The sequence below is a fragment of the Puma concolor genome, chromosome C1 (genome assembly GCF_028749965.1).
Source record: "Puma concolor isolate L17-30 chromosome C1, mPumCon1.1.hap2, whole genome shotgun sequence".
In the NCBI taxonomy this organism is placed as follows: domain Eukaryota; kingdom Metazoa; phylum Chordata; class Mammalia; order Carnivora; family Felidae; genus Puma; species Puma concolor.
In genome coordinates, this window is record NC_141674.1 from 57,527,413 (window position 1) to 57,543,786 (window position 16,374).

Below are 16,374 nucleotides of genomic sequence, written 5' to 3' on the forward strand. Positions count from 1 at the left end.
GGTAATTCTACTTTTAATTTTTTGAAGAACCTCCACACTGTTTTCCAGAGTAGCTGCACCAGTTTGCATTCCCACCAACAGTGCAAGGGGGTTCCCCTTTCTCCATATCCTTGTCAACATCTGTTGTTTCCTGAGTTGTTAATTTTTACAGCAGCTTTCTCACTAAGAAGGCAGAGTTGAGTAGTTGTGATAAAGATTATATGGTCCCTAAACCATATTTAAATGTTTACTATCTGGGCTTTAAGGAAGTTTTCTGACCCTGGTATATATGCTAGTTAGGTCATGCTTACCAAAAATTGTGTCTAAGATGCATATGATGCACCTGGTGATGGATATAAATGTTTAGGATTGTGAAAAGGGAGAGATTGATCCTAACTGGGGTTATCAGAAAAATCTTCCTAGGGAAGAAAACATTTTAACTAGACCTTGAAGGATAAATAAGAATTCAGGAGGTGGAAATTGCTGGGGAGAGGGCATTCCAGGCAAATTTCTGTATGAAGGAAGACCTCGATAGAAGCATAATATTTGATGAGCACCACATTTCAGAAAATGATTGGATACAAAGATGAAAGGCATGGTAGGATAAAAATTGAGAAATATTTTGAAAACCAGAACAATGTATTTGAACTTAAAGCAATTAAAAGTCACTGAAAATTTCTGAGCATGAGAATGACATAATCAGTATTTTAAAGATATTCATTTGTCAGTTGGTATGCAAAATTAATTGAAGCAGAGATAATGAAAAAATGTCAGCCATCAATAAGTGAATAAAAAGAATTGCACAGACATAAGATAATGAGGGCTGGCACTAGGATGATAGATGGAAAAGGAAAAGATGACTATGTCTATTGCTGAAGTTACTCTGACAGATTGAGGATGCAGGGTGGAATATCAGGGGGCAGAATGAAAACTGGTATATGCCATCAGCAGCAATAGTGGTGAGAGTTGATAAAAATGATTAACAATGTCAAAGTCAGGAGAGAATCCAAGATCATGTGGACTAAGAAAAGATCAATGGGTTTCAGTATGTAGGAAGTCAATTGCCTCTAGAATGATGGTGGCATGATGTGAGATGGTGTGAGATTATGACTTAAAGAGATGGTGTACTTGACAAAAGAGGGAACAGCAAATAAATAATAAGATGGTGATAATAGAACCTGTCTCACTATCATTAAAGGCTTACTTTGTGCGAGGTGATGTTTTAAGCACTTCAGGACACCATTTTACTTCATTTATATAATGACTCTATGAAGAGTCACTATTATTATCATTCCTGTTTTACAGATAAAGAAATTAAAGCTTCTCATGATTAAATTGCCTCAGGCTTTCACATTTAGTTAATGAAGTTTGAACACAGGTTGTATGACATGAAAGCCTGTTGCTTAACCAGACAACTGCAAAGAATCTCTCAAGAAAAATAAAAGTATGATGAATCAAAGCAACAATGCTTTTAAATTTCTTATTTGTTATTGAAATATTTTGCCTTTTGGTAAGGGTTACATGACTACTATTTAGAATTAAATCTTCACGGTGGCAGAAGAGGGGATATTTAAGTTAGAATGCAACAACTACTTATCAAAAATATAGCATAATGTTACTTTAATTAGTTTTTTTCTAAGTGTTGGGAGGCAAGTAACTACCCAAGGCTAGGCTGGTTTGTGGTTGAACAGCAGGATCCTGTAGCTACTACTGTAATGATGGCTTCCAATCCCTCAGCTTCCCGACTGCAGCAAAGGTAGCAGCTCTTTGTGGGCCAGTTCTGCAGTGCTGTTCTGTGAGTCATTCCTAGAAATTCAGCCTAGAGCCTGTCAGACTCAACGTTAGCTCTCCCAACAATTGTGTAAGCACCAAATTCCATCTGTTAAATCCTTTTCTATTTAACTTAGCTGGAGTGATTTCTGTTGTGTGAACCCTAATCTATTCTAGACAGTATTGAAGCAGTAAAATTAGCAAGCATGGGACTGATAACACTAAAGTTCCGGAAATTTCTCCAAAACATCTTTTTTAAGCTGCCCTTGCCAAACAAAAAGAGTACAACATAAGTCAAGGGCTAGATTACAAGTGGTGTTTCCAAACTGACAAATGGGAAGAGAGAGAGAGAGAGAAAAAAAAAAAAAAAAGAAAACGGTGACCAAAAGATAAAATTTCTCAGGCTAAAATCTTTGTCTTTGTATATAGTTTACTCATTCTCATGGAATTGACCACAATCAAATATTCTTGATGCCTCTAGGATTTTAAGGAAACTGTGTTGCCAAAAAATGTGTCCAGGGGCGCCTGGGTGGCGCAGTCGGTTAAGCGTCCGACTTCAGCCAGGTCACGATCTCACGGTCCGTTAGTTCGAGCCCCGCGTCAGGCTCTGGGCTGATGGCTCAGAGCCTGGAGCCTGTTTCCAATTCTGTGTCTCCCTCTCTCTCTGCCCCTCCCCCGTTCATGCTCTGTCTCTCTCTGTCCCCAAAATAAATAAACGTTGAAAAAAAAAATTAAAAAAAAAAAATGTGTCCAATAATAGTCTGTGACTATTCCAAACCTATAGAAATCCTTGAACTCCTGATCCTACCAACAGGAACAAGGTGTGGATGTAGATACTGTGCAATTCCTAGAAGGGCAGCCTCTGCAGAGCCCATCTAAGATAAGATAGTTGGAGATTTTTTATAGTTTCTATTTTTGCTCTTGATTTTCAGTTGAATTATATTATCATCTGATAATGTACTCTGTGCTATTTCAAATTTGAAATTAAATTACTTTTTCTTGAGTTTAATACATAGTCCATCTTAATAACTGTTCCGTGGATGAGTTCCTTTTTTACTACATATATTTATAGATCTATACCCATTCAACTTTATCAATACCTTTGTTAAAATCCCTTCTATTCTTACTTGTATTTTTGTCTGTGTAATCTAACATGAAGTAAAAGAAATACATTTCTGTATATTATTATCTATCCATGTACTTCTTGAAGATACGGCTTTCAGTATTTTGGTTCTATGATATTTAAATATTCATGACAACCATGTCCTCATTGTGGATTTGTGAATTATAAAGTGGTACTTTCTATATCATTCAGTTTGCCTTGAATTCAAATTTGTCTCATACAAATTTTTTAAAGCTTTAAATAGACATTCAGTTGGTCTGATTGACAAATCATGAAATTTAACAGATAGTTGATGGGCAAAAATAACCCTCCTACACTGTAATATAACCTACTACATTCATATTAGGTCTATGTATTTCTGAAGTGAGAGTCCAGGAAGGGGGAGAATTGATGTCTGCTAATGGAAAAGAATGAATCTAATGAGAAAATAAACTTTGCTTTTCATTCTTCATAAAGTACACTAACAGATACCAACAAGGGCTATGAAAAGAAATAAAATTCACTTAAAAAAGAGCCCCTCACTCCCCCCCAGCCAATAGTCTTATTCTTCCTTATTTTTCCTGGTAATTCTGTTCAATCTAAAGTTTCTAGGTAGAAATATGATAATATCATACAGGGGTCATAAATTATTTGTATTAGTTTACATATTTTTCTCATTTATAAGGGTATAATTTTGGAAATTAGAATTCACTGAGTGTACTTTAATTATCAATATTTAATTCTTTCAAAACCCTAGCTAAAATTTCATTAAGTAATTATCCTTCCATTTAGTTAACATAATAGATTCAAGCACTTTATTAGGGCTTTTATGCAGTAAAAGTGTTATTTTCTAACACACTTAAGATCCACATAACAGACTTGTCATAGCTTTGCTGAATGTTTTCCTCAATCTCAATGAAAATTTTAAAATTTAACCATTCACCATTACTGTTGCCTTAACAGTTCTTAGAGGTCTTAAATAACCACTGTGAAGTGAAAACACCTTGAAGGGCAAGTAATCTACAATCTAAAATGATAGCTGTGATTGGGCTTGTTTGGCCAATCACTGGGTATAGCTATCATTTAGCTCAAATCTCAGAATCTCCTTTTTTAAAATCTGTTTTATTGGACTAAAACTTCCTTTACATTAATTATGGCATACTTAGCTATCAGATTAGAAGATTTTTTTTTACATTTGGGAAAGTTCTTATCTTTGAGGGACACCCCACTGCAATTATAATAGGCACACTTAAAGAAGCAAAGAGATGTTGTAGCAGATCCCCTATTGAACCTAGTGAAGTTCTAACACTTTTCAAAACCTGAAGACGCATCCACCATGATAAGCCCGTTCCAAATATTTTAGCCCAATTGATCTCTCTTCCACTAGAATTCCTGTAGTATCTGGATTTATGACCATCCCTATATTGGTGACATCATCATTTGGTCTTGTATTTCACATGGCTTATTTGTAAGTCTACTCATATCCTACTGATTGGTTTCACCTCCTGTTTGTGTTTCTTCTTTTACACTTTCAACACCATGTCACCCCACATATCTTTGTCTATTACTGGTCCAATCCTGTCACCTACATGGCCTGTTCTTCTTTTAGGTCCATTCCAGCCTTTATGAACAGATATTTAGAATATTTTTTTCTCCTTGAATTCTGATTATCATCATGGGATTGGCTGTGAGGAGTCCAGAATGATTCTGGCTATAGTAGTTACTCAGACCCCTTCAGAATTTTTTAAAGGTCTGCTGTTTACATGCAAAAATACTGGTTCACTCACACTGTTCTGTGTTACCTTTTGAAGTTTTTCTTCCATTTTTTTGAGCTTTATACTTGGTACTCTAAATACTCTGTTAAACTCAGTTTCTCTGCATAATAGCAATCCACCTGCAGTAAACCTTTCTTCTGTCTTTATGTTCTTCATATCTGTTTCTCAAGGCTTTACATTCTCACTGGAGAATTATTCGGCCATACACTCCTTTGAGGGGCTCTCCTCTAGAGCATAGGTCACAGGTCAGTGACCTCAGTGCTCAGATATTATTTCAAACTGAATTGGCTCTCCTAATCTGGCCTAACCAGACTGACTTTTACCTTCCAAAAGAAAAAATGAAGTTTTGTTTCTTTTTCACACATACACTTGAAATATACAACTGTACACAGAAACTGTTTCTTGGAAGAGGCTGAGGATTAAAAAACTACTTCTAAGACAGTAAATATTGCTTCATGTAAGTGAATAATGAATGTAGTTTTGTTTGTTTCTAATATTCCAATAACAAATTTTTTTTAAATTTTAATTCCAGTATAGTTAACATACAATATTATATCAGTTTCAAACGTACAATATAGTGATTCAACAATTCCATACAGTACTTAGTGCTCATCATGATAAATGCACTCTTAATCCCCTTTACTTATTTCCCCATTCTCCACCCACCTCCCTTCTGGTAACCATCAGTTTCCTCTCTGTAGTTAAGAGTGTGTTTTTGATTTGTCTCTTTGTCCCTTTGTTCATTTGTTTTGCTTCTTAAATTCCACATAGGGGTGCAATCATATGGTATTTGTCTTTCACTGACTGACTATTTCACTTAACATTATACTCTCTAGCTCCATCTGTGTTCTTGCAAATGCCAAGATTGCATGCATTCTTTTTTATGACCGAGTGATATCCATGTATATATATATATTACATATATATATATACACACACATATATATGTATATATAATAAAGTATAAATATATATAAATATATATAAATAAAGTATTATATATATATACATAAAATAAGAATGCTACAATAAACATAGAGATCCATATATCTTTTCAAATAGGTGTTTTTTATTCTTTAGGTAAATAGTAGAGGAATTACTGTATCATATGGGAATTCTATGTTTAAGTTTTGAGGACCTTACATACTGTTTTCCACAGTGGCTGCACCATTTTGCATTCCCACCAACAGTACACAAGGGTTACCTTTTATCTTCATCCTCACCAACACTTGTTGTTTCTTATGTTGTTGATTTCAGCCATTCTGATAGGTGTGAGGTGATATTTCTTTGTGGTTTTGATTTGTATTTCCCTAATGATGAGTAATGTTGAGCATCTTTTCATGTGTCTGTTGGCCATCTGTAAGTCTTCTTTGGAGAAATATCTGTTCATGTCTTCTGCCCATTTTTAAAAATTTGATTATTATTTGGCTTTTGGTGTCAAGTTGTATAATTCTTTATATATTTTGGAGGTGCCTGGATAGCTCAGTCGGTTAAGTGTTTTACTTCAGCTCAAGTCATGATCTCACGGGCTTATTTCTGGACTCTCCATTCTCTTCCATTGACCTATGTGTCAGTTTTTGTGCCAATACCATACTGTTTTGATTGCTATAGCTTTGTAGTATATCTCAAAATCTTGGATTTCAAGCCAGTTTGTTTTTCTCTTTTAAGATTGCTTTGGTTGCTTGGGGTCTTTTGTGGTTCCATAAAAATTTTAAGGTTATTTGGTCTAATTCTGTGAAAAATTCTATTGGTATTTTGATAGGGATTACATTAAATATGTAGATTGCTTTGGGTAATAGGGACATTTATAATATTTGTTCTTCAAATCAAATTCAAAGATATGAGCATGGCATATCTTTCCATTTGTTTGTGTTGTCTTCAATTTCTTTCATCAATGTTTTATTGTTTTCAGAGTACAGGTCTTTCACCTCCTTGGTTCCTTGGTTAAGTTTATTCCTAGGTATTTTATTCTTTTTGGTGCAATTACAAATGGGATGATTTTTAATTTCTCTTTCGCTGCTTAATTATTAGTATAAAGAAAAGCAATGGATTTCTGTATGTCAATTTTGTATCCTATAACCTTATTGAATTCATTTATCATTTCTAGTAGTTTTTTGGTGGAATCTTTAGGGTTTTCTGTATATAGTATCATATCATCTACAAATAGTCAAAGTTTTCCTTCTTCTTTACCAATTTGGCTGCCTTTTATTTCATTTTGTCATCTGATTGCTATGGTTATGACTATGTTGAATAAAAGTGGTGAAAGTGGACATCCTTGTGTTGCTTCTAACCTTAGGGGAAAAGCTCTCAGTTTTTCACCATTGAGAATAATGTTAGCTGTGGGTTTATTATATATAGCCTTTATTATGTTGGGGTATGTTCCCTCCATAAACCTACTTTGTTGAGGGCTTTTATCATGAATGGATATTGTACTTTGTCAAATGCTTTTTCTGCATCTATTGAAATGATCACATGGTTTTTATCCTTTTTCTTGATGTGATTGACTAACACATTTGTAAAAGAACTTTACATTCACTTTTACATAGCAATATGTAAAATTCTAATTCATTGGTTACCTGTAGAGACACAATCAAGTATTGTCTTTATTTGCATATTTGTTAAGTGCAGACCTTGAAAATTTCTGCCTGTACCAATTGGCTCCTGAATGTCAACTTTATAAAGACAAAATTCACATCTACTTGATAGTTTTCAATAGCATAAGAGCAAGGTTTACTGGATGATTTTTTGTTTGTTTTGTTTTTTAAGTAAGAATTAAATTGTTAAACTTCTTGTCATGTTTAATCCTAGTGAGATTCAAAGGTGAAACTGATAACTTCTTGAGAAAATCTTTAAATTAATCAGCTACACAAGACATTGTCAATCAGTATCTGGATATAATTGGTCCCTGTATTTCTCTCTTACTAGTTGTGGCCATTAGGATCTAAAGTAAAATGATAGAAAGCAGGGACTGCTTTTCTCACAGAAACTTGGGAAATTTTATTAGCTATTAGAAGTCATAATATTCAATCCAAATCTAACTGAAAGAAAGAAATTTCACCAAGTTTTTGAGTTTCAGTGTTACAGTCTTCTCCAGTGTTTCTTCAATTTTTGTTCCTTCTTCTACAGTCACCAGAGCAGGAGAAAAAAATTAATGTCTTTATCTTTTATCTGAAATCACATGGTCCAATTTTTTATATTCTAGCACCAATTTCATCCATGTGGCTTTAAAATGTTTAAATATTACAAAATTAGAAAACTTAGTTCTTCTCAAAGAACTATAAAATATTTTAGGCCAGAAATATGTGATAAATAGAAAAAGTCTTTTAAAATTATTATTTAACAGAATAGGAAAAATGAAGAGACTAATCATTTATGGTTATTACTCATTGAGAAGATAATGGCACATCTTGGTTATAAACAGAAGGAATTATTTCCTGCATATCTGTTTAGTATTGTTAGCAATAGGCATCTAAAACCTGTAAGGAAGGCAAAAAAATTCATATCTTTACAGTGTCACACTGAAGTGTTGCTTAAAGTAATAATCTAGCAGTAAATTTCTTAGGAGAATGGGAGAATGTATGGCTGTTTGACATTGTTATTTATTATTTATTAAGAGTTTAGACCGTGAAATTACATGTAGACTTGGAAATTTTTATATTGTGGAGATGTGAATAATTTCTTTTGTAAAAAAACTCAACCCTAGAGGTGAACTGTATAATATTTACCAGTTAAAAAAATCTAACATAGTAAGCTTTTCTAAAATTTCTTTAACAAAGTGTCACTTAAATATCCAATTCCTAAAATAACCTTCAAGTTACTTTGACTATCATATTGGTCCTTTATCAGTTATTGAGTGAAATAAATTTTGGATACATGTTCATTCTATATGAGGGTCATGATTGTACCATTTGGATGTTATTCTTTTTTAGTACATCTCAAATCTTCTTGAATTCTAGATCTTTTCTGCAAATAATCTTAAGCCCCTATGGCAAGTGTTTCTGAAAACTGAACTCATTAATTGTCTGCAGTTGATGAAATAGAAAGGATTATCTAGAATGGTGAAAAGAAGACCCCTTCTGTGGGTGTGCTTTGTCTTAGTTTAGTTAAACACTAATCTAGTCTTATTTCCTGGGCTTCCCAGTAGAGCAACCATCTACTCAGAGCAGGATAGAGGTGTTGGGGAGGAAAAATTTTGCTCTATCCTTCAAGATTCTTCCAGTTGTTCTAAGAAATAAATTGACATGAAACATTAACAGGAGGAAAAAATAAACAGTTTAACTATATGTGCATGGATGTCCAATAATAAAACTGAGACCTAGAGAAATTATCAAGGCAGACAGTTTTTATACTGTTTAGGCAAAGAGACAATGAAACTATGAGGAATTGGCATGACAAAGAAAACTTAACTTTGGGAGCTTCAATTTGTAAGGAATTCTAAATGGAATTTGGGTTAGAGTAATCAATTAGTAAAAAGTAACAGGTTTGTTTATACAGCCTTCTTGGCTTTGAATTCCCCATCTCAGGTGATAAGTATGTTTCATTACTTCCTGGTATAGAGAACATATCTTTCATGTGGGAGATTTATTTCCTGCTCTCTGAAGACAAAGAGGGGTCAGAGTGTTTCATTTGCACTGGCTGTTTCTTAGGTATCTTTTATTTCAAAATAATCAAAATGCCAAAGAAGCACTTTTGAGGGTGGCCTATCCTTGGCCTGTACAGAAGTAAGTAGTTGACAAAGCCCTCACAAGTTCAAACTGGATGATCATTAATGTGGTTTCCAGGCCATCTCTAACTGCCAGTTTCCTGCTGGGTTTCTACTTAAATGCTGTTTTGAATATTGTTTTGTTAACATTTCTTGCCTAAGCAGGTCCTTTGATTTTACTCTCTGGACCCTTACCTCCCACTGCATACACACCTTGCTGTTGGGGCTGGCCAATTAACTGGGGTGCTAAAGGAAAACCAAAAGATCATAACACAGTTATTAGATTTTGTTGTATATTGTAAATAGAAAAGATTCAATAGAAAGCAAAACCATTCAAGTAAATAAACAGCAGGTGAATACAGGCTTCTTGTGTGAAATGGTTTTAGAAATAAGCAGGTACCTTTATTTTCTACATTCAAGATAAAAAAAAAATTGAGAATAGAAATCAAAGAGCCAACGTCATTATTGCAAATTTCCCAGGGGTCAGAGAAAATAGACTGCAAACTTGATGCTGTGGACACTTGATATGGCCACTGTGTTGACTTCAAAGAGCAAAGAGGGTCTGATGGAAGCTAAAGTTGTTCTGTTTGCAAGTTCTAAAAGTTGTTTCTCAACCAGCATATTAAAGCTGTGACAAACTTTGAAAAATCCAGAGTAATAATATACATGGACTAGAAATATATCCTTTTCTGTGTGATCTAGGTTGTTTTTATCTTTCCATTACGAAATAGAAGCAGTTAATAGTTGACATTTCTTGGAATTTTTCTTACCCAGGAAAAATTTTTATTGTTATTATTTGTATTTCAATGCTCTGCTATAACCATGTATTTTTATAACTATTTATTTGTTTAAGTTTCTTTATTTATTTTGAGAGAGAGAGAGGGTGTACAAGTGGGGTAGGGGCAGAGAGAGAGGGAGAGAGAATTCCAAGCAGGCTCCATGCTGACATATCACAGAGCCTGACACAGGGCTCAAACCTATGAACTGTGAGATTATGACCTGAGCCAAAATCAAGAGTTAGACGCTTGCTTGACTGAGCCACCCAGGAACCCCAGTAACCATTTATCTTAATAGTTAGCAGCATGACACAAAATGACCGAATAAAACATTTGACTTACTGGACTAGTTAATTTCATATAACTGCAAATCTTGTGAAGCAAGCAGGTTAAGTTTGGGTAGGAAGATTGTGAGACATTTTTACTTTTTGTTTGTTTATAAAATGTATTGATTCACTGTGATTTAGGGACCAAAGATATTAACTGTATATGACATCAAAATAACAAACTGAAATTGTGATATTTCATTTCTAATCAAACTAATTTTTTTATAGACCAAAGGCTTGATTGGCTTAGTTGAATTTTGTTTTTCAAGAATGTAATCAAATCATTTTATGTGTTGGTGTGTACCTAAAAAAAAATATGATGAAATTCCTGAACTTATTCAAGAGATTTGACTTTCTGCATGCAGACATCTCTGAGGGAACTCAGCAGGAAATCCAGCATCTGCTACAGCGACTGGAGAAATCCCTTGGTTCCCAAACTGCCTCTATCTTAATTTCCTGTCCTCCTTTTTGTTAGCTTATTTAACCTGCAATTTTATAATTAAAGTACAACATTTTCAGCTCACTGAAAATAACCTTATTCAACCTCTTTTCCCCTCACGTGGGTCCTGGAGCCCTAGTGATTTGCAACATGTTATAGGAATCTCTCTCTCTCTCTCTTTCTCTGAATTTTTGCATTCTACACAGACTTTTACAAATTGAATGCCTCACTTTACAAACACAAAAGTGAAAAGGATGTGACTGCTGGTATGATGTTTGAGTCAAATGGCCTGGGCCTGATTCCTTGGACCTAAAAAGATAACACCTGTGAAGACGTTTTTGTGGCAATCTGTTTAACCCTATATAATGCCAGACCTGACAAAGAGGAGGCCATAGACCTCTTTTTTAATTTGGAAAACTACACACGAAAATAAAGTCCAAATTCTAGCTTTAGTGTGACTTCACATATCTTAATTCTTACTTATTGAGTGTTGACTTCTTGGTTTAATTCACACAAAGCAATCTTAGTTTTCTCATTTCAAACGTCTTTATGGGAAGCATTACAATGGCTGTCATATACTGACATCAGTGTAATATTTACATCTTTTCCTTTGAAATTTCTTCCATTTCTTTTTTGCTTAGCAAATCCTTCTCCACCAGGCAATCAGAAAATATTTGTCAACTGTATTAATCAAGATTCTTTCAGATAAAAATTATAGAAATCCAATTCAAACTAGCTTGAGCAAAAAATTAAAAATAAAGGAAATGTATCAATTCTTATAGCATGCAATCTGCTCTTTTTGACCCCCAAGATCCTTATATAATAATATTTCCCTTTTCCTGTAGGTATAAGCGGATACCAGAAAGTGCACAAATCATCAGGATGTTGTTTTCTAACACTGCATCTCTCACAGGTAGGCTCCATTCTTGTGGTATCCCACAATAGTTTCAAACTCACAGCATCCAGCTTAGCTCTGGCAATGACAGAGTACTTATTTTTTTTAACAATTCTAGCAAAGGTACTGGGTCTGGCTTACAAGGTACATGTGTGGATTCTGACTCCAGCTATTGTATCAATCGCTATGTCCAAAAGGTTTTCTACTTTGCTTGGTCCTGTGTCCACATTAGAGCTGGTAGGTAGGTATAGAGCTACCTACACCATTATTACCTGAACTGAGAGAATAGGGGAAAGGTGTATTCAAATAAAATTTTGTTTTCAATTAATAGCAGGAGGCACAGAAGACCGGTTCTAGAAGGAACAAATATAAATTATCAGGTCAACCTACAGGGTCTCAAACCTACAATTTAAATAATGCTCATAAATAGTAAAATGGAATTACTTCTTTTATAACCAAAAATACCCTCCCTCTCTCCACAAGGAGATAACCAAAGACCCATGCAGTTATTGCATCTGATTGCCAATTCAGCATCATTGAATGATGTTTATTTCCCCTGTAAGGTTTTCATGTTGGGTTTTATGTTCTGGAATTCCATGACTAACAGGCAAACAGAGTTAAGCAGCTATTGACATAATCTATAAACACTAAAGAATAACTGCCACAAAAAATGCCTAATTGAAAAGAAGAAAAAATGATTTAGAGTAGTATTCCAGGGTACATGCCTTTAGTTGCATGGCTTGTGAGCATTTGAGAGTCAGAAAATTGTTCTAGTGGTCAAACTATTGAAGGTCTCTATTTTATTTTTCCTTTTTTATTTTATTTTCAATGTAGTTAACATGCACTGTTAAATTAGTTTCAGGTGTATAATATGGTAATTCAGCAATTCTATACATGGTTCAGTGCTCATCAAGAAATGTGTGCTTGTAATCCCCTTCCCCTATATCACCATCCTCCCCTCCACCTCCCTTCCAGTAACCATCTATTTGTTCTCTATAGTTAGAGTCTGTTTTTTGGTTTGTTTCTCCCCCGCCTTTATTTATTTGTTTTGTTTCCTGAATTCCACAGATGGGTGAAATCATATGGTATTTGTCTTTCTCTGGCTGACTTTTTCCACTTAGCATTATTACACTTTCTAGCTCTATCCATGTAGTTGCAAATGGCAAGGTTTCATTCTTTTTTTTTTTTTTTTTGTGGCTAAATAGCATTCCATTGAAGGTCTCTATTTTCTGTCTAGGGGAGAAAAATCTCCCTTTAAAGTAAAGTAGGAGGGCAGGTAGGTGCCCAATTGGTCACAAGGATGGACTAATTTGCCTTGTATTGAACTGAGCATCCCATTTAGAAGAGTTGGAATAGGTGAAAAAATATTTTAAAAGAAATTATATTTTCAATTACCAGAGAGCCACCAAGACACAAGTCTTGGAAGACTGAGATCTCAGAGAAAAAGAAAATCCAGAGGGTGATCCGAGCAGTCCAACATGCCTTTTTCCCAGCAGACATTGGCTGATTCACAGCTGCTGAAAGTCAAAGAAAGCAGAGCTGTGAAGATGAGCAGGGATCTCAGCAGTCTCACAGGCCAAGTGAAAAACGCTAATGAGAACTTTTATTTCCTAGAGAAGAAACATTTGGGATGGATCCTTAAAATTGCCTTTAGTAATTACAATGCTGCAAAGCTATTGATGACGTTTTGCAATGTTTCATTGGCTTTAGGTTTTCTCTCTTATTTTTGAAATTGGGTTCTGTGGAATATGTGGATTATAGCGTGCTTATCACTGTTCAGGTTTCTGAAAGACAGGGCGAAGAACTGCATCGGTTTCTGTGTATATTGTGAATGTGTGTGTGTGTGTGTGTGTTCTGTGTGTGTGTGTTTGTGTGCACTCACACATGGCTCTTAAAATATTTTGTGGCATAATACTCAAAATATTTGAAAATATATCCATTCACTCAATCTGTGTTTATTGATGGTAAAACAGAGGAGTTAGAGTAGAGATACAGAGCAAATTCCATGGTGGGATCCCTGTTACTTACCTGCTGTGTGAACTTGGGAAAGTTAACTTGCCTTTCTGAGCTTCAGTTTTCACATCCGTATTTTTTTTCTTTTTTTTTCAATATATGAAGTTTATTGTCAAATTGGTTTCCATACAACACCCAGTGCTCATCCCAAAAGGTGCCCTCCTCAATACCCATCACCCAACCTCCCCTCCCTCCCACCCCCCATCAACCCTCAGTTTGTTCTCAGTTTTTAACAGTCTATTATGCTTTGGCTCTCTCCCACTCTAACCTCTTTTTTTTTTCTTCCCCTCCCCCATGGGTTTCTGTTAAGTTTCTCAGGATCCACGTAAGAGTGAAGCCATATGGTATCTGTCTTTCTCTGTATGGCTTATTTCACTTAGCACCACACTCTCCAGTTCCATCCACGTTGCTACAAAGGGCCATATTTCATTCTTTCTCATTGCCACGTAGTACTCCATTGTGTATATAGACCACAATTTCTTTATCCATTCATCAGTTGATGGACATTTAGGCTCTTTCCATAATTTGGCTATTGTTGAAAGTGCTGCTATAAACATTGGGGTACAAGTGCCCCTATGCATCAGCACTCCTGTATCCCTTGGGTCAATTCCTAGCAGTGCTATTGCTGGGTCATAGGGTAGGTCTATTTTTAATTTTTTGAGGAACCTCCACACTGTTTTCCAGAGTGGCTGCACCAATTTGCATTCCCACCAACAGTGCAAGAGGGTTCCCGTTTTTCCACATCCTTGCCAGCATCTATAGTCTCCTGATTTGTTCATTTTGGCCACTCTGACTGGCATGAGGTGATATCTGAGTGTGGTTTTGATTTCTATTTCCCTGATAAGGAGCGACGTTGAGCATCTTTTCATGTGCCTGTTGGCCATCCGGATGTCTTCTTTAGAGAAGTGTCTATTCATGTTTTCTGGCCATTTCTTCACTGGGTTATTTGTTTTTCGGGTGTGGAGTTTGGTGAGCTCTTTATAGATTTTGGATACTAGCCCTTTGTCTGATATGTCGTTTGCAAATATCTTTTCCCATTGCGTTGGTTGCCTTTTAGTTTTGTTGGTTGTTTCCTTTGCAGTGCAGAAGCTTTTTATCTTCATGATGTCCCAGTAGTTCATTTTTGCTTTTAATTCCCTTGCCTTTGGGGATGTGTCAACTAAGAAATTGCTACGGCTGAGGTCAGAGAGGTCTTTTCCTGCTTTCTCCTCTAGGATTTTGATGCTTTCCTGTCTCACATTCAGGTCCTTTATCCATTTTGAGTTTATTTTTGTGAATGGTGTGAGAAAGTGGTCTTGGTTCAATCTTCTGCATGTTGCTGTCCAGTTCTCCCAGCACCATTTGTTAAAGAGACTGTCTTTTTTCCATTGGATATTCTTTCCTGCTTTGTCAAAGATGAGTTGGCCGTACGTTTGTGGGTCTAGTTCTGGGGTTTCTATTCTATTTCATTGGTCTATGTGTCTGTTTTTGTGCCAATACCATGCTGTCTTGATGATTACAGCTTTGTAGTAGAGGCTAAAGTCTGGGATTGTGATGCCTCCTGCTTTGGTCTTCTTCAAAATTACTTTGGCTATTCGGGGCCTTTTGTGGTTCCATATGAATTTTAGGATTGCTTGTTCTAGTTTCGAGAAGAATGCTGGTGCAATTTTGATTGGGATTGCATTGAATGTGTAGATAGCTTTGGGTAGTATTGACATTTTGACCATATTTATTCTTCCAATCCATGAGCACAGAATGTTTTTCCATTTCTTTGTATCTTCTTCAATTTCCTTCATAACCTTTCTATAGTTTTCAGCATACAGATCTTTTACATCTTTGGTTAGGTTTATTCCTACGTATTTGATGCTTCTTGGTGCAATTGTGAATGGGATCAGTTTCTTTATTTGTCTTTCCGTTGCTTCATTATTAGTGTATAAGGATGCAACCGGTTTCTGTACATTGATTTTGTATCCCACAACTTTGCTAAATTCATGTATCAGTTCTAGCAGACTTCTGGTGGAGTCTATCGGATTTTCCATGTATAATATCATGCCATCTGCAAAAAGTGAAAGCTTGACTTCATCTTTGCCAATTTTGATGCCTTTGATTTCCTTTTGTTGTCTGATTGCTGATGCTAGCACTTCCAGCACTATGTTAAACAACAGCAGTAAGAGTGGACATCCCTGTCGTGTTCCTGATCTCAGGGAAAAAGCTCTCAGTTTTTCCCCATTGAGGATGATGTTAGCTGTGGGCTTTTCATGAATGGCTTTTATAATGTTTAAGTATGTTCCTTCTATCCCAACTTTCTTGAGGGTTTTTATTAAGAAATGTTGCTGAGTTTTGTCAAAGGCCTTTTCTGCATCGATTGACAGGATCATATGGTTCTTATCTTTCTTTTATTAATGTGATGTATCACATTGAATGATTTGCAAATGTTGAACCAGCCCTGCATCCCAGGAATGAATCCCACCTGATCATGGTGATTAATTCTTTTTTTATGCTGTTGAATTCAATTTGCTAGTATCTTATTGAGAATTTTTGCATCCATATTCATCGGGAATATTGGCCTGTAGTTCTCTTTTTTTTAATGGGTCTCTGTCTGGTTTAGGAATCAAAGG

General features: G+C 35.4%; 1 long non-coding RNA gene across 1 annotated transcript in view; it reads left to right on the forward strand.

The window, feature by feature from the left end:
• Positions 1-11,865, forward strand: part of LOC147578094 (uncharacterized) — a 195,607-nt gene extending 183,742 nt beyond the window's left edge. Inside the window, exon 3 of the long non-coding RNA XR_015254194.1 lies at positions 11,715-11,865. This is a non-coding gene — a long non-coding RNA (uncharacterized LOC147578094). The remainder of the gene's footprint in view (positions 1-11,714) is intronic.
• Positions 11,866-16,374: the final 4,509 nt, after the last annotated feature.